This window comes from Aquarana catesbeiana, linkage group LG01, assembly GCF_042186555.1.
Source record: "Aquarana catesbeiana isolate 2022-GZ linkage group LG01, ASM4218655v1, whole genome shotgun sequence".
NCBI lineage: Eukaryota > Metazoa > Chordata > Amphibia > Anura > Ranidae > Aquarana > Aquarana catesbeiana.
In genome coordinates this window covers 644,061,195-644,088,763 of record NC_133324.1, presented here as the reverse complement: position 1 = coordinate 644,088,763, position 27,569 = coordinate 644,061,195, and positions in this window count along the sequence as shown.

The window sequence follows — 27,569 nt, the reverse complement described above, 5'->3', positions numbered from 1 at the left end:
GGAAATCAGCCTGCTTCGCCCGGTATATCCCCAATCCGCAAATAGAGATGGCACAGGCATTCTCCAAATTGGCTCAATAAATAACTGAAAACCAATAAATATTATAACCCTACCTGAATGTTTTTGCCCCCTTATTTTGGCATACCGGCCATTAGACCAAGGCACACTTTCAGGTCCATTTCATATGGTAAGTCCACACTTTTAGGTCTATTTCCAATGGTAAGTCTCATCTTTACTATAAGTGTTATCTATGTCCATATCGGACATAGGGCTCCAACCATAAGTAGGAAGGCCAGTATGGTGGCCTGAATTTATGGGAGGAGCCTGGGGGGTATTTAAGCAGCCCGCTCACCTGTGGTGCTTGTCGGTTTCCTGTGCGCGATACCCACCCTCCCATCCCCATTTCACAACATTTCTCAACTATTCATTTCATTCATTTCTCTTTACAGAAAATCATTTCTTAAACCAGGGTATGCCCCCTTATTTTGGCATACCGGCCATTAGACCAAGGCACACTTTCAGGTCCATTTCATATGGTAAGTCCACACTTTTAGGTCTATTTCCAATGGTAAGTCTCATCTTTACTATAAGTGTTATCTATGTCCATATCGGACATAGGGCTCCAACCATAAATATATATATCTATATATACACACATATATATAGATAGATATATCTATAGATATGTAACGAGGTTTATTAAAAAATCGTTTGAAACGATGAGCAAAAAAATCGTATAGGAAGGAAAAGCACATGGAGCAGTATACAAGGTAATAAACACAAGAGAAAAACACGACAAGTACTTACTTTTTTTCAGCACTTTACGGATCCGTCTGTATTGATCCGGCTCCCTGAGCTTGAGGTCAGACCATCTTTTGCGAAGTTGATCCTTGGAGCGCTGGACCCCAAAAGAAGCCTGTAAAGTGTCCACCACCTTCGCCATTATTTTGGCCTTGCGCAAATTTGGCCGTGCGTACGGCCCATACTTCCCATCATAGTCCTTTTTTTGAAGAATGGCCACCATCTCCACCATCTCTTCAAAACTCATATTGGAGGCCTTAAATCTAGGCCTCACAGATCTGGTTGACGTTCCAGCCTCCGGGCTTTTTTCGCTACCTGAGGTAGTTAACATGTCAGGTGTCTCCGCCATTACTTACCCCACTACGCGCCGTAACTAAAAATGGGCGGAGAACATGAGTTAAAATCGAACGTCAGGGGCGGGCGACGCAGGCGGAGTTTCACACATGCGTAGTGTATAAAGAGGGGCCTTGCGCACGTGTCGTACGTACGTTCTGTGCGTCGAATTAGGGGGCGGAGAACATGAGTTAATTTCGAACGTCAGGGGCGGGCGACGCAGGTGGAGTTTCACACATGCGTAGTGTATAAAGAGGGGCCTTGCGCACGTGTCGTACGTACGTTCTGTGCGTAGGTGATAGTGGACCAGGACGTTACAAAATGAAGGTAATTTTAAATTTTTTTTTTTGTTTTATGGTCATGACTTTGTAGCAAGCGGCCTATATGGCTTGATAGATTGATGAGGCCTACATAGGGAGAAGATGATGAGGGGTTAGCAGAAACCTAATAATAAGTGTTTTTTGTCTTGTGACTTTATCTTTTCCAGATATAATGAATCCCCTATTTAAGGATCCAGAGTTCCTTACAGCTTTCATATCTAAATATCGAGAGATGAGGAATTTGTGGGAGGTGAAACACCCTCAGTATTATGCAAAGCATGTGAGGAAGTCAACGCTGGAGAGACTTCTGTCCTTTGTCCAGGCGACCATCCCGGAAGCAACAATGGAGACATTGCTCAAGAAAATTGGGGTCTTGAGGAATATGTATAAGAGGGAGCATAAGAAGATCCAGGAATCAATGAGATCAGGAGCATCAGCAGATGATGTTTATGTACCCAGGCTGTGGTACTACAATCAACTCCGTTTTCTTGATGACCAGAATGAAGCTAGGGCATCACTTTCAACCCTTCCCTCCACCCTTCCCTCCACCCTTCCCTCCACCCCAGCAGAGGCTGATGAGGAGCAAGCTGGGTCTTCCATCCTGGATGAACCGGATATGACCATCTGGAGTCAGGTAAATTATATTAACAAATATTTACTGTACTAATATTAATGATGTTAACTGGATGTTATAATTGTCTAAAATAATTTTGGCCTCAAAATTGTGTATACATATCAATTGACAGGAGTGGCTAAATATGTTTGGCACCTGCTATAAAAAATGAGGGTGTCTGATTAGACTCTTTTATTAAAGAGATGTATTCACATTGAATTTGCTAGTCATGAGAAGCAAATTGTGTGTCATTGATGAACCCCAAATAAATAAATAAAACTATGTCCTTTTTTTATACACAGGATGAGTCCATCCAGGAGGAATGTGTGGAAAGTGGCAGGCAGGAGGAGACCGGGCCCATGGACAGCCTGGAGGAGGGTGAATTCTCCATCATCCTGGAGGAGGCTGGGCCCAGTGTCAGGCAGGAGGTGGCTGATCCCAGTGAGGTGGCTGGTCCCAGTGAGGTGGCTGGGCCAAGTGAGGTGGCTGGGCCAAGTGAGGTGGCTGGGCCCAGTAGGAGCATGACCCAATCACAAGTGCTTCCCCTCCACCTTCCCAAAAAAAGGGCCAGGAAGGGGACGGTCACACAGGAGGCATCCCTGCGCCTCATGCAAGAGGCCACCCGTTTTTTGAAGAGCCCCCCCGAAGCGGAAGAGTCCTATGGCTGCTACTTAGCCAGCAGGCTTCTTCAAATGGATTGGGAGCAGCGCCTCATTTGTGAGCGACTATTTGGGGAAACAATCCAGAAGGGGCTGCAGGGCACGCTAACACGAAACACCCAACTACATGAGGCAGCCCCCCCTCCTCCTCCTCCTCCTCCTCCTCCTCCTGCCACAACTGAAACACCAGAGCCACAGCCTCCAAAGAAGGCTACAGGGAAGGCTGCAGGGAAGGCTGCAGGGCAGCGTGGAGGAAAGGCTGCAGGGAAGAGAAGAAAGTGATGACTTGGGTTCAGTCTGGTCTGACAGAAGACGCAGGCTGTTGTAGTACCACAGTCTGGGGACATCTATATCATCTGCTGGTGCTGTTGATCTCTGGGATTCTTGGACCAGATTGTGCTCCCTCTTATATGGACTCCTCAAGATCCCCATTTTCTTGTATGCATACTTTTTCCAGCATTGACTTCCTCTTTATTTTATTTAGACCATAAATAAATGGATATTTTTTGAGTTTAGGTTTTTTATTTTAAATCATAGATTTTAGACACAATGTTTTAAATTAACAAGGGACAACAATCTCATTGATTTTGCAAAAACACAACAAAAATAGATTAAAATAATGTTAATAATGTTCGAGTGGTAAGTATTTAAAAAAAAAAAGATACATAACCAAAAACGGTTCTTTGGGTTAACTTTATATAAAAAAAATAACAAATCACTATAAAAACAAAAATTATAAAGGGTTCTTTGTGGTAACTTTACAAACATTAAAAAAAATTTTAAAAATATATATAAAAATGGGTTCCCTGTGTTAACTTTACAAAAAAATTTATAGATAAACAGAAAAAAAGTTCCACAACAATCATAAAATAAATATCTGGATAAAAATTACAAGAAAAGATGACTCCACCAAAAAAAAAAAAAGTTTAAAAAGTATTATTAGTATGGAAACATTGTTTTGAAAAAGCATACCATGTCATTCATGAGATCAAAGAGAAAAAGAATCCAGAAATCTGTTTGGGAGAACTCTGTTTGAATATGAACAGCAAAACATCTTCGTTCTTTATAGCATTCGTAAAGAAGACATTAAATGCGCTGCATTCAACGATCACAGATTTTGCAGCGTGAGGAATGTGCTACCTACAATACTAACACTAGTTTTACTAGACCGAGTGCTTCCGTTTAGTTTTTGCTTATGAGCATGCGTCGTTTTTTTGTCCGTCGGACTAGCATACAGACGAGCGGACTTCGGGGTCCGTCGTAGTTACGACGTAAAAGATTTGAAGCATGTTTCAAATCTAAAGTCCGTCGGATTTGAGGCTAAAAAAGTCCGTTGAAAGTCCGGAGAAGCCCACACACGATCGGATTACCAGCCAGCTTTAGTCCGTCAGCGTCCGTTGGACTTTTGTAGCTGAAAAGTCCGACCGTGTGTACGCGGCATAAGACTTTGATACCATTACAGTTCATGTGCATATAGAGGTAGGCATCCCAATATTTAGGACAATATCTTGTGTATTGCTTGTGACACTTAGCATGGCTATGGGCTTAGGGCTTGTTCACACCACAGAGATGCAGACTACATGTGTGAGGCTGCCCGCAGGCTAAGTGGGTAGCAATTCTATCTGGCAGCACTGGGGTTGCTGGTTCAATTCTCCAACATGCTAACCTTGTGTGGAAGTTTATATGTTCTCCCTGTGTGGGTTTCTCACCACAATCCAAAGACATGCTGGCATTTTATTCATCTCTTGTCAAAATAGTCTCTAATGTAAAAAAGTTAGTTTTGGACTTTAGATTGGAAGCTCATTGCAGCCAGGGACTGATGTTAATGTTTGTTAGCATTAATCATGGACAGGGACTTGGACATTTAAAATTGTAGGGTTTACACTGCATATGCTTAGAAAACTGTTGCTTTGTTTATGTGCATACAAATGCCTGATCTATTGGACAATCCTATCTGATCAATTGGATAACCCTGCCTTGTGTCTTGATTGCTGTTGAACCTTGAACTCCTTGCTCCTCCCATGAACTTCCTATATAAGTCTTGTCTCAGCACTTCCTCTAAGCCTTGTCTCAGCACTTCCTCTTTGCCAGGTTATTGTGCCTTCTCAGCCTGTGCCTTATTCTTATTTTCCCTGCTGCCGTCTGTATTTTGCTACCACTTGTGATCGACGCTTGGCTTGTTCCTTGACTACTCGATTGCCTGATCCCAACCTGCAACTACTCATTATCGACCTTTTGGACCGACCTTTGTTTACTGACCACTCTGTGGTTTGTTCCTTATCTGCTTATCCGCTTCTGAAACCCTGGCTTTGCTCACACCCTTGTGGGGCAAACCTGAGGACCGCAGCCTGGTACTAGCATGCAGCTAAATCCATCTCCACCATCAGGAGCTCTGGAGAACACCCGTTATTACTTAGACTCCGCACCTCAGGTGAGCCTGTGTCATCTGCCAGGGTGACTGCCTGTGTACCTCTCCTGCTGGTCAGTGGTAGTCCTGCAACTGCTATAGCAACTGGTCTTCAAGCCTGATGCCTGATCGTGACAGACAGATTGAAAGATACTGGTGGGCATGTACTTCTATTGGGCGTGTGTCAGTGTGCTAACGATACAACCTATCTTATATAAAGGACTGCAGTGGGGGGGGGTTCGTTTGGCGTGTGAAGAGGCCAGGTTTTTTGCAGTGATTTGTGGTGGGGGGAGGAATGATATTGTACATAATGACAAACACTCCAACTAGGGCTGTTTGCTGAAATTCTTGTGCATTTTTTCCATGAAAACTGTGTTTATGTGGCCATGCTGTCTGTGTTGTGTATGTATTGTTCCTGTCTGACCATGCATTCATGGTTTGGGGGGATCTGCTGACCTTCTACTCTTTGATCTCATTGCTTAATCTTGTACACAGAAATGTAGCTTCCAGCAGAACATGATGCGGGGCTTTTTATGTAGGTAAAACAAAACAAGAATTATGTCAACGAGTTGCCAAACATATGTATAGTTTGAGTATTCGTAACCTTTTTTGCCACTTGGCCGACATGTGACCAAGGAACATAACTACAGTAGGTGACCGCGATATTGTGTCAATCTCGCCGCACTTCTCGGCGAGATTTGACACCTACGAGCCCCGTCGCAGGGGCCAGCGCCGAGATGGCTCACTCATCGCGAAAGGAAAACTTTGTTTTCCTTCCGCGATGAGTGACAGGCAGTGCTGACAGCTGTCTGGTATGAATCCTGAGGCGGGAACACCGCGCCAAATTTTAAATGAAAAAACCGGCGTGGGTTCCCCCCTCGGAGGCATACCAGGCCCTTAGGTCTGGCATGGATTGTAAGGGGAACCCCCTATGCCGAAAAATCGGCGTGGGGGTCCCCCCCAAATCCATACCAGACCCTTATCCGAGCATGCAGCCCGGCCGGCCAGGAAAGGGGGTGGGGACGAGCGAGCGCCCCCCCCTCCTGAGCCGTACCAGGCCGCATGCCCTCAACATGGGGGGGTGGGTGCCTTGGGGGAGGGGGGCGCCCTGCGGCCCCCCCACCCCAAAGCACCTTGTCCCCATGTTGATGAGGACAAGGGCCTCTTCCCGACAACCCTGGCCGTTGGTTGTCGGGGTCTGCGGGCGGGGGGCTTATCGGAATCCGGGAGCCCCCCTTAATAAGGGGGCCCCCAGATCCCGGCCCCCCACCCTGTGTGAATGAGTTTGGGGTACATGGTACCCCTACCCATTCACCTAGGGAAAAGTGTCAATGTAAAAAAAAACACACTACACAGGTTTTAAGAATAATTTATTAGTCAGCTCCGGGGGTCTTCTTCCGACTTCGGGGGGTCCCCTTCCGACTTCTCCCGGTGTTCGGCCTCTTCTCCCGGGCCCCACCGCTATCTTCTTCCAGCTCTATTGCCAGCGAGGGGCCCGGTCTGCTGCCGCTGTCTTGTCGCCGCTGTCTTGTCGCCGCTGTCTCGCCGCCGCTGTCTTGCCGCTTCTTCTCTTCTTTTCTTCTTCCCCGATGTTGACACGACGCTCTCTCCGACTCGAATGCTGTGTGCGAGCTGCGGAGCCATTTATATAGGCGGTAACCCCGCCCCCTTACGACGTCATGGTCCCAGCATGCGCAGGGACTCTGGCGTCATAAGGGGGCGTGACCCCAGAGTCCCTGCGCATGCTGGGACCATGACGTCGTAAGGGGGCGGGGTTACCGCCTATATAAATGGCTCCGCAGCTCGCACACAGCATTCGAGTCGGAGAGAGCGTCGTGTCAACATCGGGGAAGAAGAAAAGAAGAGAAGAAGCGGCGACAAGACAGCGGCGACAAGACAGCGGCAGCAGACCGGGCCCCTCGCTGGCAATAGAGCTGGAAGAAGATAGCGGTGGGGCCCGGGAGAAGAGGCCGAACACCGGGAGAAGAGGCCGAACACCGGGAGAAGTCGGAAGGGGACCCCCCGAAGTCGGAAGAAGACCCCCGGAGCTGACTAATAAATTATTCTTAAAACCTGTGTAGTGTGTTTTTTTTTACATTGACACTTTTCCCTAGGTGAATGGGTAGGGGTACCATGTACCCCAAACTCATTCACACAGGGTGGGGGGCCGGGATCTGGGGGCCCCCTTATTAAGGGGGGCTCCCGGATTCCGATAAGCCCCCCGCCCGCAGACCCCGACAACCAACGGCCAGGGTTGTCGGGAAGAGGCCCTTGTCCTCATCAACATGGGGACAAGGTGCTTTGGGGTGGGGGGGCCGCAGGGCGCCCCCCTCCCCCAAGGCACCCACCCCCCCATGTTGAGGGCATGCGGCCTGGTACGGCTCAGGAGGGGGGGGGGCGCTCGCTCGTCCCCACCCCCTTTCCTGGCCGGCCGGGCTGCATGCTCGGATAAGGGTCTGGTATGGATTTGGGGGGGACCCCCACGCCGATTTTTCGGCATAGGGGGTTCCCCTTACAATCCATGCCAGACCTAAGGGCCTGGTATGCCTCCGAGGGGGGAACCCACGCCGGTTTTTTCATTTAAAATTTGGCGCGGTGTTCCCGCCTCAGGATTCATACCAGACAGCTGTCAGCACTGCCTGTCACTCATCGCGGAAGGAAAACAAAGTTTTCCTTTCCCGATGAGCGAGCCAGCGCGACATTCACAGTACCCTGTCGCCGAGAACCAGCGCGATGGTATCGCGCTGGAAACACAATCTCGCGGTCAGGTACTGTATAGGATGCCAAAAGTAAATTTTACTGTCTTGGACAGAGTACACATTCCGACCCGTGGCAGTGATTGGAATAAGATACTACTCCAGCGAGAAATGCGCTGGATTAGATTTCTTAGGGCAACTACACCCCCGGGTCTCAATGAATGTGAAAGCTATAGACCTTTTTTGGATGTTTGTTTCTCTGGTAAAACTGATTAATTAATGGCGATATGGGGAAAAAAACTACATCTTTCCGGGTCTTTATTGCCTCCCTATTCCAATAAATTATACTTTTCTCTGGACTTAATCTGCTTTTTCTTTCTTTTTTCTTTCCTTTGTTGTATGTTCAATCACAATTCAATGTTATTTGTGTATAAACAATTTGGTAACCCATGGATTCTGAAAATTTGTTTACTTCCCTTCATCCTTTGTTGTGTTTTAGACTCCCGGGACGGTGGGTCATGTATTTTGAATGAGGTAATTCATCATTTTGGGTTTTCTATATGACACATTTTTTATGGCCTCTGGTAGTTTATACCATTGTTGTGTATCGTATATAAATTGTAATGGCATGGGCATTTTTCTCCATTAGGCATGGATGTTCCCCCTTCCCAATGGGGTTTCGCTAAATTCTGCCAATTCGGTCACCGTTCCAATCCCCGGATGTTTGTTTCCATGGGACCGGATGCTATATAGGTTTGGCATAGGTGGAGGATATGTGCCTGCGTCAATTGATGTGTGCTACGTCGCTCCCGCACTTACCAACTGCGCAGAAGTGATAGTGATGTGGTTGCGCCATATGATGTGTATCGTGTCACTTCCTCCCGCACATGCGCATTATATTAGGGACGCCATCACGTCCCTCTGCACCATTCCTCCTTGGTTTGTGGAGCCACACTGTCTCCTGTTCCTGGACCGCTGACCTTTGGAATTTTTTTTGGCTATTTCGATATCTCAATATGGGACTCCTGGATCTCACTGGTTTGACCTAAAAGACATCTCAAGTAAGCAATTTTTTATTAGTTATGGGGCCAGTATTATGGGGAATAACACTCCAGGCTGACCCCTATCCCCTGGAATTGAGACTTATTTTCTTCCCGGGGATTTATCATCTCTTTTTTCTCCTTTCTCCCAGCCCACAGTGCCCATATTTCTATGCCCTCTAAGGCAGTCTATATCTGGCATTTTCTGGACGTGAACACCTGGTATCCACTTGGGGTAGGCCTTCAATGGCCGTGACATGGCATCCATGCTTTTTGGAGGAATGCTTCTGCTAAATATACACATTTTTTGTAAGTGTATGTTCAATGACAATGTAAATCTGCCCTCCAAAAATACAATTCCAGGCTCCTCTCTGCCAAGCAGACCTATTTTATCACTTTCATTAGCAACTTATCATCCCGTCCCCGTCAACTCTTCTCTACCTTCAACTCTCTACTTCTTCCTCCACCGCCTCCACCTGCCAACTCACTCACTGCCCAGGAGATCGCCAATCACTTCAAACAGAAGATTGATACAATTCGCGAGGAGATCTCTACTGTTCCGATACCCTCCACGCTTTACACTTCATGCCCACAGGCACAATCATTACTTTCCTCTTTCAACCCCACCACTATACTCTAACCCACATCTTCAATCTCTCCCTCTCTTCTGGCATCTTCCCCAACTCTCTAAAACATGCACTTGTCAGACCCATACTTAAAATGCCCTCACTGGACCCATCCAATCTTAACAACCTACGCCCCATCTCCTTGCTCCCCTTCTTATCCAAACTCCTCGAACGCCTGGTCTACAACCGACTGAACGCCCACCTTGCTGATAATAGCCTTCTTGATCCCCTTCAGTCTGGATTTCGTCCTCATCACTCCACAGAAACTGCTCTCCTAAAACTAACAAACGATCTACTAATGGCCAAAAACAATCAACACTATTCTGTACTCCTACTCCTGGACCTCTCTGCTGCCCTTGATACAGTTGACCACCCCCTCCTCCTCAAAAAACTTCACGCCTTTGGTCTCCGTGACTGTACTCTTCACTGGTTCTCTTCCTACTTATCCAACCGCACCTTTAGCGTTTCTTACAACTCTACTTCCTCCTCTCATCTTCCCTTCTCTGGGGTCCCTCAAGGTTCTGTTCTTGGACCTCTCCTATTTTGTATCTACACCTCCTCCCTGGGTCAACTGATAGCCTCCCATGGCTTCCAATACCACCTCTACACTGACGACAAGCAAATCTATTTCTCTACCCCTCAGATCACTCCCTCTATCTCCTCAAGTATCACTAATTTACTTTTAGATATATCAGTCTGGATGTCACACCACTTCCTCAAACTCAATCTATCTAAAACCAAACTTATAATTTTTCCTCCCCCATATGACCCTTCCCCTGATCTCTCTGTCAAAATCGATGGCACAACTATAAGCCCATCCCCACATGCCAAGGTTCTAGGTGTAGTCCTGGACTCTGAACTCTCCTTTAAGCAACACATCCAATCCTGCCGCCTCAACCTCTGCAACAAGCTCTTAATTCACTCGCTGGTCATCTCTTGCCTCGACTACTGCAACTCCCTTCTCATTGGTTTACTTCTACATAGTCTATCACCTCTTCAGTCCATGATGAATGCTGCCGCCAGACTCATCCACCTTACCAATCGCTCTGTGTCTGCTACCCCTCTCTGTCAATCCCTCCATTGGCTTCCGCTCAGTCAAAGAATTATATTAAAAATACTAAAAACTACGTACAAAGCTATTCACAATTTAGCGCCCAGCTACATCACTAGCCTAGTCTCTAAATACCAACCTACTCGGTCTCTTCGTTCCTCTCAAGATCTCCTGCTCTCTAGCTCCCTTGTCACCTCCTCCCATGCTCGCCTCCAGGACTTTTCCAAAGCCTCTCCAATCCTATGGAATGCCCTACCCCAATCTGTCCTCTTATCTCCTACTTTATTAGCTTTTAGACGATCCCTGAAAACCCTTCTCTTCAGAGAAGCTTACCTTACCCACACCTAACAACTGTATTTTCATTTTCTCCTTCATCTCATCCCTCACAGTTATTACCTTTTGTTTCCACTTGACCCTCCCTTCTAGATTGTAAGCTCTAACGAGCAGGGCCCTCTGATCCCTCCTGTATTGATTTGTATTGTAAGTATACTGTCTGCCCTCATGCTGTAAAGCGCTGTGCAAACTGTTGGTGATATATAAATCCTATATAATAATAATGACAAACTAGATACATATTTATGAGTATGAATTTGTATTAATGTTTTACTAATATAAGCTGTTCTTTCAGAAGTGGTATTATTCCCTGAAGAAGATTCATAACAGTAATTTTGAAACGCATTGGATATCCCACTCTGCATCATTCCTTATCAGCAACCGTGATTTAAGGGAACAATAAGTAGATTGGGATTGCCACTTCATGGTTCAAACAGCCAAATGTGCAATGTTTACAAATTTCATTTATACAATGTGCAATGTTGATAGTACTATTCTTACGATGTTTGTACCATTAATATGAGACTTTTTAATACAATTTTTCTACAATAAATTACACTTTCTATATGTGAAAGCTTTCTCTCTATATATTTTTTTATTGCCCATAAAATCCCACCTTTTGAGGTTTATTCTATGTATTACCAAGAGATGGTGGCAATTTACATGTGTGGTCTGGTGAATCACCCAAATTACCAGCAAAACATGGTCACCAATGTACAGTGGGGATGGAAAGTATTCAGACCTCCTTAAATTTTTCACTGTTTGTTATATTGCAGCCATTTGCTAAAATATTTATCTATTTATTTATTTCAGGTACTTATATAGCGCCATCAATTTACGCAGCGCTTTACATATACATTGTACATTCACATCAGTCCCTACCCTCAAGGAGCTTACAATCTACGGTCCCTAACTCACATTCATACATACTAGGGACAATTTAGACAGGATCCAATTAACCTACCAGCATGTCTTTGGAGTGTGGGAGGAAACCGGAGTACCCGGAGGAAACCCACGCAGGCACAGGGAGAACATGCAAACTCCAGGCAGGTAGTGTCGTGGGTGGGATTTGAACCAGCGACCCTTCTTACTGCTAGGCGAAAGTGCTATCCACTGCACCACTGTGCCGCCCTAAAATCATTTAAGTTCATTTTTTTTCCTCATTAATGTACACACAGCACCCCATATTGACGGAAAAACACAGAATTGTTGACATTTTTGCAGATTTTTAAAAAAAGAAAAACTGAAATATCACATGGTCCTAAGTATTCAGACCCTTTGCTGTGACACTCGTATATTTAACTCAGGTGCTGTCCATTTCTTCTGATCATCCTTGAAATGGTTCTACACCTTCATTTGAGTCCAGCTGTGTTTGATTATACTGATTGGACTTGATTAGGAAAGCCACACACCTGTCTATATAAGACCTTACAGCTCACGTGTCAGAGCAAATCAGAATCATGAGGTCAAAGGAACTGCCTGAAGAGCTCAGAGACAGAATTGTGGCAAGGCACAGATCTGGCCAAGGTTACCCAAAAATTTCTGCTACACTTAAGGTTCCTAATAGCACAGTGGCCTCCATAATCCTTAAATGGAAGAGGTTTGGGATGACCAGAACCCTTCCTAGAGCTGGCTGCCCGGCCAAACTGAGCTATCAGGGGAGAAGAGCCTTGGTGAGAGAGGTAAAGAAGAACCCAAAGATCACTGTGGCTTAGCTCCAGAGATGCAATCGGGAGATGGGAGAAAGTTGTAGAAAGTCAACCATCACTGCAGCCCTCCACCAGTCGGGGCTTTATGGCAGAGTGGCCCAACAGAAGCCTCTCCTCAGTGCAAGACACGTGAAAGCCAGCATGTAGTTTGCTAAAAAACACCTGAAGGACTCCAAGATGGTGAGAAATAAGATTCTCTGGTCTGATGAGACCAAGATATAACTTTTTGGCCTTAATTCTAAGCGGTATGTGTGGAGAAAACCAGGCACTGCTCATCACCTGTCCAATACAGTCCCAACAGTGAAGCATGGTGGTGGCAGCATCATGCTGTGGGGGTGTGTCATGAACATTGGAATACTGGATTGTCATGAAGCTTGGAATACTGAAGTATTTCTCCTCTGATTCATAATGCTGGGACAAATACTGTTAGGAGATGCTGATGTCAATTCCAGCCACCTGTCTGTCTGTTGCCTGCTAGAATGTGTATTGTAAATAAGTCTAGTATGGGATCTAAGAGTCATTAGATCCCCGTTGTTGTTTGTGTTAATTAACTCTGCTATTGTGTGAAGAAGAGTTAGGTGTTGATTTGTGATAATGTTGATTGTGTTTTCTGAGCTACAAGACGGCCAGTCTGGCCTAAAGGTCATGACTGAGTCATCTAGGCTGTCTAAAGGGATTAGTTAATTAGCCCATGTTAATTAGGTTTCTGGTCACAGGTGTATGTTCAGAGTAATATGAGCAGGAGGTATGCACCTCCTCGTTTACTGTATAAAAGAGTCTGTATTCCTTTCAATAAAAGAGTTCCCTGTTTGAACTTACATACAGCCTGCCTAGTGTTTGTTCTGAGCTATCACAACTGGATTCGAACAGCACATAGCTGTAGTTCTAATCTCGGAGCATCGGATGACTGAACCATCAGACGTTGTGATCTGCAATCTGATTCTATAGCAGCAGAGGAGTGTAGGGAGAGTGGAACCGAGCGAGCAGGGGCTCGTTACGGGGTGTTTTTCAGCTGCAGGGACAGGACGACTGGTTGCAATCGAGGGAAAGATGAATGCGGTCAAGTGCTGGGATATCCTGGACGAAAAACTTCAGATTGGGCCGAAAGTTTGGGCCGAAAGTTTACCTTCCAACAAGACAATGACCCTAAGCACACAGCTAAAATAACGAAGGAGTGGCTTCACAACAACTCTGTGACTGTTCTTGAATGGCCCAGCCAGAGCCCTAACTTAAACCCAATTGAGCGTCTCTGGAGAGAACTAAAAATGGCTGTCCACCAACGTTTACCATCCAACCTGACAGAACTGGAGAGGATCTGCAAGGAGGAATGGCAGAGGATCCCCAAATCCAGGTGTGAAAAACTTGTTGCATCTTTCCCAAAAAGACTTATGGCTGTATTAGATCAAAAGGGTGCTTCTACTAAATACTGAGCAAAGGGTCTGAATACTTAGGACCATGTGGTATTTCAGTTTTTCTTTTTTAATAAATCTGCCTAAATGTCAACAATTCTGTGTTTTTCTGTCAATATGGGGTGCTGTGTGTACATTAATGAGGAAAAAAATGAACTTAAATGATTTTAGCAAATGGCTGCAATATAACAAAGAGTGAAAAATTTAAGGGAGTCTGAATACTTTCTGTCCCCACTGTATGTGTGTGGATTGTGGGGTGGTGGTGGGTGTTACAGTTTGAATATGTGCCTTTTTTTATTATTATGTTGGAATGCTTTGTAAGAATAATGATTGTTAAGTAAGTTTCTATAATCTTGCAGATAAAAATGTGATGTAGGCTGGTGGGTGAGTAGTTGGAAAATGAAATGAGTAACCAGTTTATACACTGAAAGTAAAGCCGTGTCCACTCTAAGATTTAGACAAATTTTAGATTGTAAGCTCCTATGAGCAGGGCCCTTAAAACCCAATTGCTAACTGTTTTGCTAAATGTGGGATGTGGCCTGGTACGGTTCAGGAGGGAGGGTGCCCGCTCTCTCATCTCTCCCCCCTTTCCCTTTCGGCCTGCCAGGTTGCATGCTTAGATAAGGGTCTGGTATGGATTTGGGGGGACCCCCACGGATTTTTTTTTTATTTTGGTGCGGGGTCCCCCTTAATATTCATAAGGGCCTGTTATGGACTGGGTGTTATGGACTGGGGGTGGGACTCACGCCATTTTTTTCAATGATTTCTATCTATATTGCCGGGATCCAACAATACATTACAGCAGTTTTAATTAATTTTTTTTTCCTTTAGAAATGTAATTGTGCTGTGGTACTGTTATAAACACAGGAAGGATGCATTACTTTACAGACTAAGGAGACCCCCCAGGCATGATATTTAAAGGAATATTTAATTTTTATTGTTTCACTTTAAGCATTATTAAAATCACTGCTCCTGGAAAAATGTCAGTTTTTAAAACTTTTTTTGCATTGATACATGTCCCCTGGGGCAGTACCCAGGTCCCCATACACTTTTTATAGCAATAACCTGCATATAAGCCTTTAAAATTAGCACTTTTGATTTTTCATGTTCGTGTCCCATAGACTTTAACCACTTCCCGCCTGGCCCATAGCAGATGACGGGCAGGCGGTGGTTCAGTTATCCCGACTGGGCGTCATATGACGTCCAGCAGGATGACATGCCACCGCACGCCCGCGGGGGTGCGCATCGCGGCGATCGGTGAATTGGTGTATCAGTCTGTCTGAGGCTCTTTACCACGTGATCAGCTGTGTTCATGGCTGATTACGATGTCAATAGGAAGAGCTGTTGATCGGCTTTTCCTCACTCGTGTCTGACAGACGCGAGCAGAGGAGAGCCGATCGGCGGCTCTCCTGACAGGGGGGTCTGCGCTGATTGTTTATCAGCGCAGCCCCCCTCAGATGACCACACTGGACCACCAGGGATCGCCACTAGGACCACCAGGGAAGGGGGCAACATGTGGATGGCCAGGTATGTACCCCATGGCCATCCACATGTGCCTAATGTGCCCAGTCAGTGCCCAATTTGTGCCAATCAGTGCCCACAAATGGGCACTGATTGGCACCATTTTATTGCAGTGATTCCCAGCAATGCCAGCCTTAGGGGCATCAGTGCCACCAATCAGTTTAATCAGTGCCACCCATCAGTGTCCATCGGTGCCACCTGTCAGTCCCCATCTGTGCCCATCAGTGCCCACCTATCAGTGCCCATCAGTGCCCATCTGTGCCACCTATCAGTGCCACCCATAAGTACCCATCAGTGGCACCCATAAGTACCCATCAATGCCACCTACAAGTGCCCATCAGTGCCTCCTATGAGTGCCCATTGGTGCCACCTATGAGTGCCCATCAGTGCTGCATACCAGTGCCACCTATCAGTGCCCATCAGTGCCACCTATCAGTGCCCATCATCAGTGCCCATCAGTGCCACCTCATCAGTGCCACCTCATTGGTGCCACCTCATCGGTGCCCATCAGTGCCGCCGTATCAGTGCCTGTCAGTGCAGCCATATCAGTGCCCATTATTCAAGAAGAAAACTTACTTATTTACAAAAAATTTTAACAGAAACAAAGAAAAACTTGTTTTTTTTTCAAAATTTTCGGTCTTTTTTTATTTGTTGCGCAAAAAATAAAAATCGCAGAGGTGATCAAGTACCACCAAAAGAAAGCTCTATTTGTGGGAACAAAATGATAAAAAAATTGTTTAAGTACAGTGTAGCATGACCGCGCAAATGTCATTCAAATTGCGACAGCGCTGAAAGCTGAAAAATGGCCTGGGCGGGAAGGTGTCTAAGTGCCTGGTATTGAAGTGGTTAACGGTGTTTGCGTGTTCGCACAAATTTTTTGCCTGTTCGCAAGTTCTGGTGTAAACCGGCTCATCCCTACCCAATAGCCAATGGCACATGAGCATGGTTGGTACCATAATATTAATTTTTGTATATATATTATATGAATGTTTGTGCTTAGCTCTGTAGCATAGTGGTATGCCCTGCTACGTTCAAGCCACGAGTTCGAACCCCACCAATGATATCACATCCTAAAAACGTACATTGTACTCAGCAGCATAATTAGCGAATGCACATCAGTTCGGTTCCATCATTTTAACTCTTTAAATGCATGCAATGGTATGTGATTATTTAATAATATTATGGTGTGGAATTCCAAAAATCCAGCTATTCAAAACATTTTTAAAAAAATTGACGTGGGGACCCTTGTCCCCATTTTGATTGGGACATGGGCCTCATCCCCACAACCCTTGCCCGGTGGTTGTGGGGGTCTGTGGGCAGGGGGCTTATTGGAATCTGGAAGCCCCCTTTAACAAGGGGGCCCCCAGATCCCAGCCCCCCTATGTGAATGGGTATCGGGTACATTGTAGCCCTACCCATTTACCAAAAAAAGGAGTGAAATGTCACAAAAGACAATAGCCGGTTTTTGACAATTCCTTTATTAAAAATGTCTTCTTCTTTCCCCTGCTTTATCCACCATCTTCCTCCGGTCTTGCTTCGGTCTTCTCCTTTTTCCTCCAGCTTCTTCTTCCTCCGGTCTTCTCCATTTTCCTCCGGCTTCTTTTTCCCCCGCTTCTTCCTCTCGTTTTCCCCTTCCTCCGCTTTGTCCTCCGGTCTTTCTCCACCATCGCTCCAGCCACCGACCCGCTGATCATGAAAATAGCTACCTTCCTCTGACGCTGTGGCCAGCTGATCTGTCCACTTCCATAGCGTACAGTTTATATATAACTATGGGGCATGGCCACCGCATGATGTCAGTCAGAGACCCTGCCCCCTTGTGACATCACTGACCCATCATGTGGTGAAGTCACAATGGGCGGGGTTTCGGAATGACACTGTCCGCCCCATCACAGCATCGGATGAGGTTTGTTTTTTCAATCTTCAGCGGGAGCGGTGAAGAAAGAAAAACATTTGAAAACCATTTATCATTTTCCTTCCACTTCACAATTATGTGCCACTTTGTGTTGGTCTATCACATAAAATCCCAATAAAACATGTAACATGACAAATTGTGGAAAATTTAAAGGGGTATGAATACTTTTACAAGGCACTGTACATCACACTATCTATTCACTATTTTTGCACTTACACTTTTGGATATTGTGTATTGATATGGTTTTGATTAACCATTTGCCTACAGGGCACTTTTACCCCCTTCCAGCTCAGGACAATCTTCAGCTTTCAGCGCTGTCACACTTTGAATGACAATTGTGTGGTCATGCAACACTGTACTCAAATACATTTTTTATCATTTTTTTTCCCCACCAATAGAGTTTTCTTTTTGTGGTATTTAATCACCGCTTGTTTTTTTTTTTTTGCTAAAAAAAAAATGAAAAAAGCCTGAAAATTTTTAAAACAAAAATAAATTTTTTCTTAGTTTCTCTCAGAAAATTTTGTAAATAACAAATTTTTCTCCTTCACTGATGTGCGCTGATGAGGCTGCACTGATGGGCACTGATGAGGCGGCACTGAAGGGCACTGATAGGCTGCACTGATGGGCCCTGATGAGGCGGCACTGATGAGGAGGCACTAATACGCAGCACTGATGGGCACTGATAGGCGGCACTGATATGCAGCACTGATGGGCAATGGTAGGTGGCACAGATAGGTGGCACTGATGGGCACTGAAAGGCAGTACTGACTTGCATCACTGATGGACACAGATGGGCATCACTGAAGGGCACTGACTGGTATCACTGCTGGGCATTGTTGGGGCTGCACTGATCATCAGGGCACTGATGATCACTGCCCTAATTATCTCTACAGGTCCCCCGTGGGAGGAGATGCCACTGATCGGCTCTCTTCTTCTCACACCTCAGTGTGAGGTAAGAAGAGCCCATAAACGCCATTTCCATGTTTACATGTGATCAGCTGTGAGTGGACACAGCTGATCACATAGATAAAGAGCCGCATCATGGGCTCTTTACTGAGATTGGGGTCGTGCGCATGTCCCAGGGATGAGACTACGTCATCCCAGAACAAGAGAGCATTCTGCCCGCCGTCATTTGTCTATACGGCGGGCTGTAGGCGGTCAAATTCTTTACAGAGAGGGGATGGGTATCTACTTTGTGTTTTTTGAGCACTGCACGTTCTTTTTATTATTTAGTTACTTTGTATTATTTATAATTGTTTTTCTAGTGTATGTGGGTATATCACATACAGTATCTTGTGCTAGCAAGCTCTTTTTTTTTAATTGCTGCGCGGTGACATATTTTTGTATTTTAATTAATTAACTCAATAAACTTAGGAGAGAAGAGGGTTAGGGCACAGAATACCCAAGAATAGGTAAAAATGGCTCCAGAATTCTCTTCTAGCAGTAATCAATACAGGCTATGGACCTTAAAGCAGAGACTGGCAGTCTGTATTTGTGCACTGTTAAAGTGGAGGGCCAAAAAAATGAAACTTACCTAAACCGTTGTTGCTAGGCAGTCTTCCTAATCTACCTCTTCCTTTTCCGCGGCGTCTTCTGCTCCTCGGTGAGCAGCCCTGTTATCTTCTGGGAACTGTGTGTGTTCCCAGAACACCACGGGGCCATTCACAGAGCGCCGCACCGCTCGCGCGTGCGCAGTAGGAAACTGGCAGTGAAGCCGCAAGGCTCCACTGCCTGTTTCCCTTACCTAGGATGGCGGTGCCAGGACCCGAGAGCCGAGGGACGGGTCGGCCTCGGGCAGCCGACATCGCAGGCACCCAGGACAGGTAAGTACTTTATTAAAGTCAGCAGCTACAGTGTTTGTAGCTGCTGACTTTTTTTTTTTTTTTTAGGCCGGAATCCCGCTTTAAGCACAACCAGATAGCACAGATGCCTCCTAGGATGAGCAGCTAATGCTTCCTGCCTGCTGTCTACTGGCAGCAGATTTCGAGCTCTTCAGAACACTATTCATCAGTGAAATCTGTTGTCAAGATGTTTCACACAGGCAGCCACCTTTCTAATCCTTCCAACAAGGTAGTATACATTTTCATTTAGCACAGTTCCTCCCCAGGCCTGGAAAGCAAAGACCTGAAAAGCTCCCTCCTCTCCTGGCTAAAGTCCAGGAAACAAGCATCCTTTCCAAGGTCACCCCAAATATTTATATCCCCCCCCCAGCATGTACCACTGGCAATAAACCTCCTAGTGATTTGCCAGAGAGGAATAAGTATTCATAACTCAACAATATTGTTTCTTTTTGCTCTATCTACTGAGGGAACACCCCAGCAACAGACAAAAACAATCATTTGAACTCGAGGGAAACCCAACAAATGCAGTAACAATAACCAAAAATGTAATATATTGCAGCTTACCCATTGTTAAATGTGGTGGCTGCATTTATTTTTTTAGGCTTTTTTACCCTCTGTTGTTACCTGGTGATTTGGCCAGTAACATGCCTCCTGTATTAGAGTGCCTTCACTCTGGATGAAGAAGCACAGGGGGGCACCGAGGGGAATGTTAGATGATATGCTTTTATTGGTTTTAACTGGAACCCTGGAGGCTAAAAGCATCATTTAAAGTACAGAATTGATTGTCTGCTTTCTCAAACTTTACTACTATTGTCATTTACAACCACAGTCGTTATCCCGGATGATTTAAAGAGCTGTTCCAGGTAACCCTTTCTCTTCTTTTTAATGATTTTCAGTGACTTTGCTGACAGAAGGAATATTCTTTATTCTATATCGTGCACTAGGTTATATCAAGATGCTCATTATTTTTAATATTATCTTGTATGGATATTGGCATGTGTATTTGACACTGTAGTTATAAATACATTTCCAAACACTGGTATTGCATAGAAAGAAATATAAAGTCATTCTGGCTGCCTGCTGCAGAACTCTAGGAATCCTACTTTAGTTTTAATCACGTTTTCTTGTTCCTTTTAATAATAGACGATAGTCTGCATTTATGCTTTGTAGATTATAATTATTATTTTTTACAAATGCATGTACAGTCCAATTTGCTTGCTCCCCATTAAAGAAAGAAAGTCAAAGTTACAAATAAACTTCAATTGATCATATTTAAATAGATGCTAATTAAAATACCAAATCTCACACCCTTGATCTTTGTGTATTTTTTGTGGATTGAGGGTGAATCTCAGGGTAATTAAAAAGAAGAACATAGGGGGAGATTTACTAAAACTGGTGCACACATAATCTGGTGTGGCTGTGCATAGTAACCAATCAGGTTTTAGCCCTTGTTCACACTGAACACGGCTGTGAAATTGTGTGCGCTCATCTGAACTCGCACAATTTCAAAGCCGCATTTCAGTCCGACTTCGGGGGGCGACTTTGAAGACATCTGTGTGGGTTTATGCACAGACGTCTATTGAAATGGTCCCGAAGTCGCCAAAAGTAGTGCAGGAACTACTTATGGAATTCGGTGCTGCGTCGTGAAGTTGGCATCACACCGATTGGGAAGCTCCTACCGCCTGCAATAGGCTCCGATTTGACATGCAAATTGACCTGTCAAATCACATGTCAAATCGGCGCTGATGTGAATGGAGGCTTAGACTGAGTTCACACTGGTACAACACCACTGTCATCCTACTTTGCCCTGCGACATCGGTCCTACATCGGTCCGACTTTGATCCTACTTCCATCCGACTTGAATGAACAGGATACAATTTTGCTCCGACGTTGAGATAGTCCAATTTGTTCTTTGACCAATCAAAACAATCCCAGTGTGACATAAATTCCTTTTTCCTGCTGCTGTAATCACCATATTCGGATGTCACAACTTAGATGGGTAGGACGAGGATCCAACTTTGATCTGACTTCAAAGATATTGAATGGGCTGAAAACAGACCAAAGTAGTGCAGGAACCTTTTCTAAAGTCGGACTGACTGGTGTCAGACCAGTTAAGACAGCTCTCTTGGGGAACCATTGATTTGTACACGTTATGTGACATGTGCCTTCCAAAGTCAGAGCATATGTCGTACCAGTGTGAACCCAGCTTGTCAAAGCTTAATTAAACAAGCTGAGGTTAGAAGTTAATTGGTTACTATTGACAGCTGCACCAGATTCTGTGTGCACCCATTTTAGTAAATCTTCCCCATTGTTTTCACTAAATATATGGCCTCACAGTACTTTTAAAGACTTTCTTTGGAAAAGCAGAGCAGCAGAGCTTCATTATCAAAAGTGCTTACAAATTATGTGATTGTAAAGGGGTAACAGGCCCCCTTTACCAAAATCAATGTTTTGGTTACCAAGGTGGCTTACTAGGCACAATGGAAAATGTATGTAGTTGTTGACTGATCTTGGGGTGCTGACTGAAGATAATTTATGATATAGAAGTAGGAGACAGGAAAGTGTCTGAAAGGGATATTGGGAGGTTGTCTGTTGCATTGGGTGTTCTAGCCCTTTGTAGTAGAAAAGTGTTGAAAGGTAATCAGGAAAAGGTTCGGTGCCACTGGTGGTGTGCAAGAGGATTGGATGCAAAGTTAGAGCTGAGTGGGCCCCAGTGAAATGAGAAGCGGATCTAGGGTGCCATGGATATTTGCTGTCTATCAGCAAAGGGTAGATTCCTGCATATTCAACATAGAGCCAATTTACACCTCTGCATATTGGATGCAGTATTTAAAAATAGGTTCTGTATGCTGTATTTTGATGGGGTTTCTAGCAAAACTCACCTTCCGTAGGAATGAATGGTAGCATATGCAAAGGGTGTTAACAGCCAGTAACATAGGGATTGGTCTACTAAAACTGGAGAGTGCAAAATCTGGTGCAGATGTGCATGGTAGTCAATCAGCTTTTAACTTCAGCTTGATCAATTAAGCATTGACTAAAAACCTGGAAGCTGATATGTTTCTATGCAGAGCTGCACCAGATTTTGCACTCTCCAGTTTCAGTAAATTCACATTGTTTTGTGTAGGGTCTAGTCTACTTTTTGTCTGCCAGTGCTAACCAGCCAGAATCGGTTTGATTTCTGTTCCTTTTGTTGGGAAAGCAAAGTAGTCAATTATTCTTGCTGTACAGATCCAGAGAGGTCAAACTATCTCTTTTACTCTCTTTAACCCCAACCCTTCTGTGCCTTGTGTGTTTTTGGACAGTTAGCCTGAGAGGGGGCAGGAGATTTACATCCCCTGTAAAGGCTAAACATGGAACAAGTTTCATGAAGTTGCAAGTGTGTAGAATTGTGTTGTACTAGATTGTACTCTGGACTAGAGGTGAGCAAACTGGTTTGCATAAACCAGAACTTGTGGTAGATTGCCATTTGAACTAGATTTGGTATGTTCAGCCACTAATATGCTGTAATGTTGGAATTTGGTAAGCCATCATGGAGCTACCAATATTGTCCCATCTACTTACCTTTTGTATTAATAGCATATTTTGTTTTTAAGCACCATATACTTTCATTATTTGGTCTCTGGTGACTGAAAGCACATTTTTAATGTCAATTTTTGATAAGGGCAATTGTTTATTCTGTTTATTAATCTCATGTTGGTGAATATCACTGCGCATCTCTAATATAATAAAATGTTCACTCCTGCACATTCCATTATATACAGATGTCCAGTTTGTACATAATAAATAAAATGTGTAGAAAACCCACCATATGTTCTCTAAAAAAAAAAGCAGGGATTCAGATTATTACATGCAATTTATGATTGTCTCTCTTTTAATTGACCCTGTAACCATAGCAACTATTATTTTTTGTTAACTAAGAAGTGCTTTATTTCTACATACTATTGCCCCCCTGAGGGATGACTTTATTAACTTTTTTCAGAGTTATGGGCAGGGAAAAAAAGGAGACAAATCAAGCACTTCTGGGTGTGCCTCTCTATTTGTAACTTATTCTGAGGGAGCAGCTCTGCTGAATATAACCTCAGTGCCGTAATTTGGCAGTGACGTATAGGGGAGAAGCAGAAGTATGCAGCCAGAGGCGAGAAGAATCTAACTCATTAAACTGTCAGATTTCAGTTTTCCTCCTGCTTATAACTCTGCAATAAGTGAAAGCGGACCTAAGTTCCAAAAGTGAAGATTTGCTTTATTAAAAGAGAAGTAAAGTTTTTTTTTTTTTAGATTCATACTTACCTAGGTGGATGCAGCATCAGTCCCCGGCGCCTCTAACACTGAGAACCGAGCGATCGAGCACCGCTGTTTGCTCGGTTCTCCAAGCTCCCTGAGCAGAGAGCTATAGACTGTCAGTGACAGCTCTCTGCCCTCCCCCCTCCTCGCTCATTGGAGTGCTAGGCTGTGGAGGGGGCGGTCAGTTCAGGCTCTCAGCGGCTCACTGAGCGGCTGAGCCGGGGTGTCAGTGTAGGCACCTGGTGGATCTAGACTTTATTATTGTGATGACGCAAAGCCTGGACTGATTTCTGTGATGCTAACAGAGAGCGGACTTTAGCCCGCTCTCTGCTGAAAACGGGTCACAGGAGTGCAAAATGAACTGCACTCCTGTGATCCATAGGAGAAGTACAGACAAACAAGCTTTGGCTGGACTTCTACTTTAAAGTAAACATCTAGGATGTAATTGTGCCTAGTTGCCTGAAAATTTTAACTTTTGCCTTCAATTTCTCCAAACAAATGCCTACAGACTCATAGCTGGATATCTGCAGTGTGAGATCATCTAAGGCACTGTTGCATATAATTATAAGTATCCCAGATTTGGGGAGAGATTGCTTGTGCTACTAATGTGCTGTTTTCTGAAGAGGAATCCTTTTTTTATGCCCCAGTTGAAGGACCATGGTCCGAAACATGTCGGGTCGTTGAAGCTTTCTATGCTCTGTCACCACACGATTTTATAGCTATTTGTGATCACTTTTTATTCATCATATTCGGTGCTTGTAAATAATTTCTCTCCGGCACTTTTCAATAAATCTTTTTTATATATCGGATTCATGCCCTATGTGGAGATCTTTTTCTTTTTCCTTATGAACTGGTTTTCCATGCAGTGGAAGTCGCATCCCTCAGCGGTCTGCTTCCTGTGAAGGTCATCCATCCATCCGCTGTGGATCTGAGCATCATCTTACAGCCACGGTTGTCCCAGATGGAACCCACCACCAGTGCCTCCTAGCAAGCATCCCCGGGATCGATTGATCCTTAAGCCCGTATGACACTCTGTCGTATGGTGATTGTGTCCACCTCCTCTGGTAAGCGTATCCACTTCTGCCACTCATATGTTGATTCTGAATGCATGAAGATTCCACAGTGATTTGGAAGCATCATCCACATATACCTTGTTTTTTCTTTTTTCACTTAAAGAACACTACACTTGTGTTGACGAACTCTTATGTCATTATGGACATTCCTTCCAGTCTTTTGAGACTGTCCTTCCATTTTGTTTATTTTGGTCTATAAGTACTATCACTAGTAAACACCAGACACAATATATGCACACAGGGTGATAGTTCATCACCTTGTTTTTCTTCATACCTAGCGCTGCATTTGTTACTATTTTGAATCTGCACTGTACACATCTCCTTGCTTTTGCTCCCTTCATTTTGTGGATCTGTGCTTTGTGAACCCACCTTGATGCTTCAGTGATCAGATCACCAGTCTTTAGATCAGGGGTCTCAAACTGGCGGCCCTCCAGCTGCTGTGAAACTACAAGTCCCGTGAGGCATTGCAAGGCTGACAGTTATAAACAAGACTCCCACAGGCAGAGGCATGATGAGATTTGTAGTTTCACAACAGCTGGAGGGTTGCCAGTTTGAGATCTCTGCGTTTAGATAGAACACTTTGACATGAAAGAGCAAAGCCCTGCCTTTATCAAAATGGCCATTTCCACAAAGAAACACAGTCTTTTGACAAGAAGCCACAGGAAGACCACAGATAATCAATATGACTACTACTTTGTTCTTGGTTTGCCTTTCTTAGGTGCAGCTTACAGAGTTTAGATCCTTTTTAATAAACTCTTATCCCAAAGGGGGTAGTAGTATATTAAAATAAAGGACTATTATTTTTACAGATAAAAATATAAAGTGTTTTTCTCTCTTTAACCGGTTCCCGACCAGCTCACACCGATATAGGTCAGCAGAATGGCACGGGTGCTCAAAACCATGTACCCGTACGTCACTCGCACCCGCCGTGCGTGTGGCAATCGGATTTGTTGCAGAACCGATCAGTCTTCAGGTCTAGGCCAATGATTTCTGGCCTGGACCCATTAATTGGTTCTGACCAATGAAATGCCTCCTCTGCCTGTGTAATGTAAACACAGGCAGAGGAAGTGATGTCACTTTCCCTCCTGGAATTCTTTTTGGTTCCTGAGAGAGGAGAGAGGACATCTAAACATGAGTTGCACCAACACTGCACTGAGTACATATAGGCACACATTTCCGCCCCCCAGTAAACCCCTTCACTCATTGTCACTGTGTCACCAATGGCAGTTTCAGATTTTTCACTGATCACTTGCATTGGTGTCACTAATCAGCGTTAGGGCAGTTAGTAGTAGGCCCAGGTAGGTCTAGGGTACCCCCTCATAAAGGTTTAACCCCTTGATCGCCCCTCGGTTAACCCTTTCACCAGTTATCACTGTATTAGTGACGCTGGTTAGTTAGTTATTTTTTTATAGCTTCAGGGCACCCGCTGTATATTACCTAATAAAGGTTTAATCCCCCGATCACCCAGTGGGTGACATCAGTTAGGTTTTAGCGTCAGTTAGGGTCAGTGTCAGCCCCAGGCAGCGTCAGATTGGTGCCAGTAGCGCTAACACTCACACGCACCATACATCTCCCTTAGTAGTATAGTGTCTGAACAGTTAAATATATTTGATCTGCTCAGATCTATACTAGCATCCCCAGTAGTTTAGGGTTCCAAAAATGCGGCGTTAGCGGGATCAGCCCAGATACCTGCTAGCACCTGCATTTAGCCCCTCTGCCCAGTCCACCCAAGTGCAGTATCAATCAATCACTGTCACTTACAAAACACAACACACATAACTGCAGTGTTCGCAGGGTCATGATCCCTGCAAATGCTAACAGTTTTTTTTGGTAGCCATTGAAGCAGTCGCTGACAACCAGTTGCTCTTTTTGCCTGTGAGTCGCACTAGTCTTACCTGTAAATGTAGAGGCCACAATGTTCAATCGAAGGTACACTAGTGAAGAGGCCTACACGTTTCTGAGCATGACAGATGAGAGCAAAGAGGAAGTCACCCATCTGTCAGATTCAGGCTCAGAATACGAACTGGTAGACAGCAGCGGCACCCTGACAGATAGCTCTGACACTGGAGTAGTGGTCCCTGTTAAGGACAGGCATACCCGACCCGTCCTTCTTCTGTTGTTGAGGTGCAAGAACTGCAGGGCTCTCGTATGGAGCAGAGAGCCAGTACTAGTGCCACTCATCCTTCTGGTGAACTGGCAAGCACCAGGGGCCTAGTACACCCTGGTCGTACATCCAGCACTGCAGTATCACGTGGTGATGTGGAGAGTCCCATAAGTGCAGTTCAAGGTCGTGCGGTGGCTAGCACAAAAAGTGCCCCGCACCCACCAAGAAGACAAACACAGGCCCATCGAGCCCATAGTGCCCTTTCTGCTGCATTTGCCAATCCTAATTGGGAGCCCACCACTTCTGCAGCACCCGTACTTCCCCCATTCACTGCCCAACCCGGAATTCAGGTGAAAACAGATGATGTCACTTGATTTTTATTCACTGTATTTCACGGAAGATCTCTATAGATCAATTGTGGACCAAAGCAATTTGTATGCTGGTAAATTAATCACTGCTAATCCCCAGTTGACCCTTACCAGAGATTGGAAACCAATCACAGTTTCCGAATTTAAGACCTTCCTGGGCCTATCCCTCCTCATGGGCATAACTAAAAAGAGTTGCGGTCATATTGGTCCACTGACCCAATTCACCATATGCCCGTGTTCTCTGCATCCATGAACAGGGCTAGATACAAGCAAATCTTGCGGTTCATGCATTTTAATGTCAATGAACGCTGTCGTCCTCGGGGTGACCCTGAATACGATCGGCTTCACAAAATTTGGCCGCTCGTAAACCGATTCAACCAACAGTTTGCAGCCTTGTTTACTCCCGATCAAGTTGTCTGCATTGATGAGTCCCTGATTAAATTTTCTGGCTGCTTGTCTTTCAAACAGTATC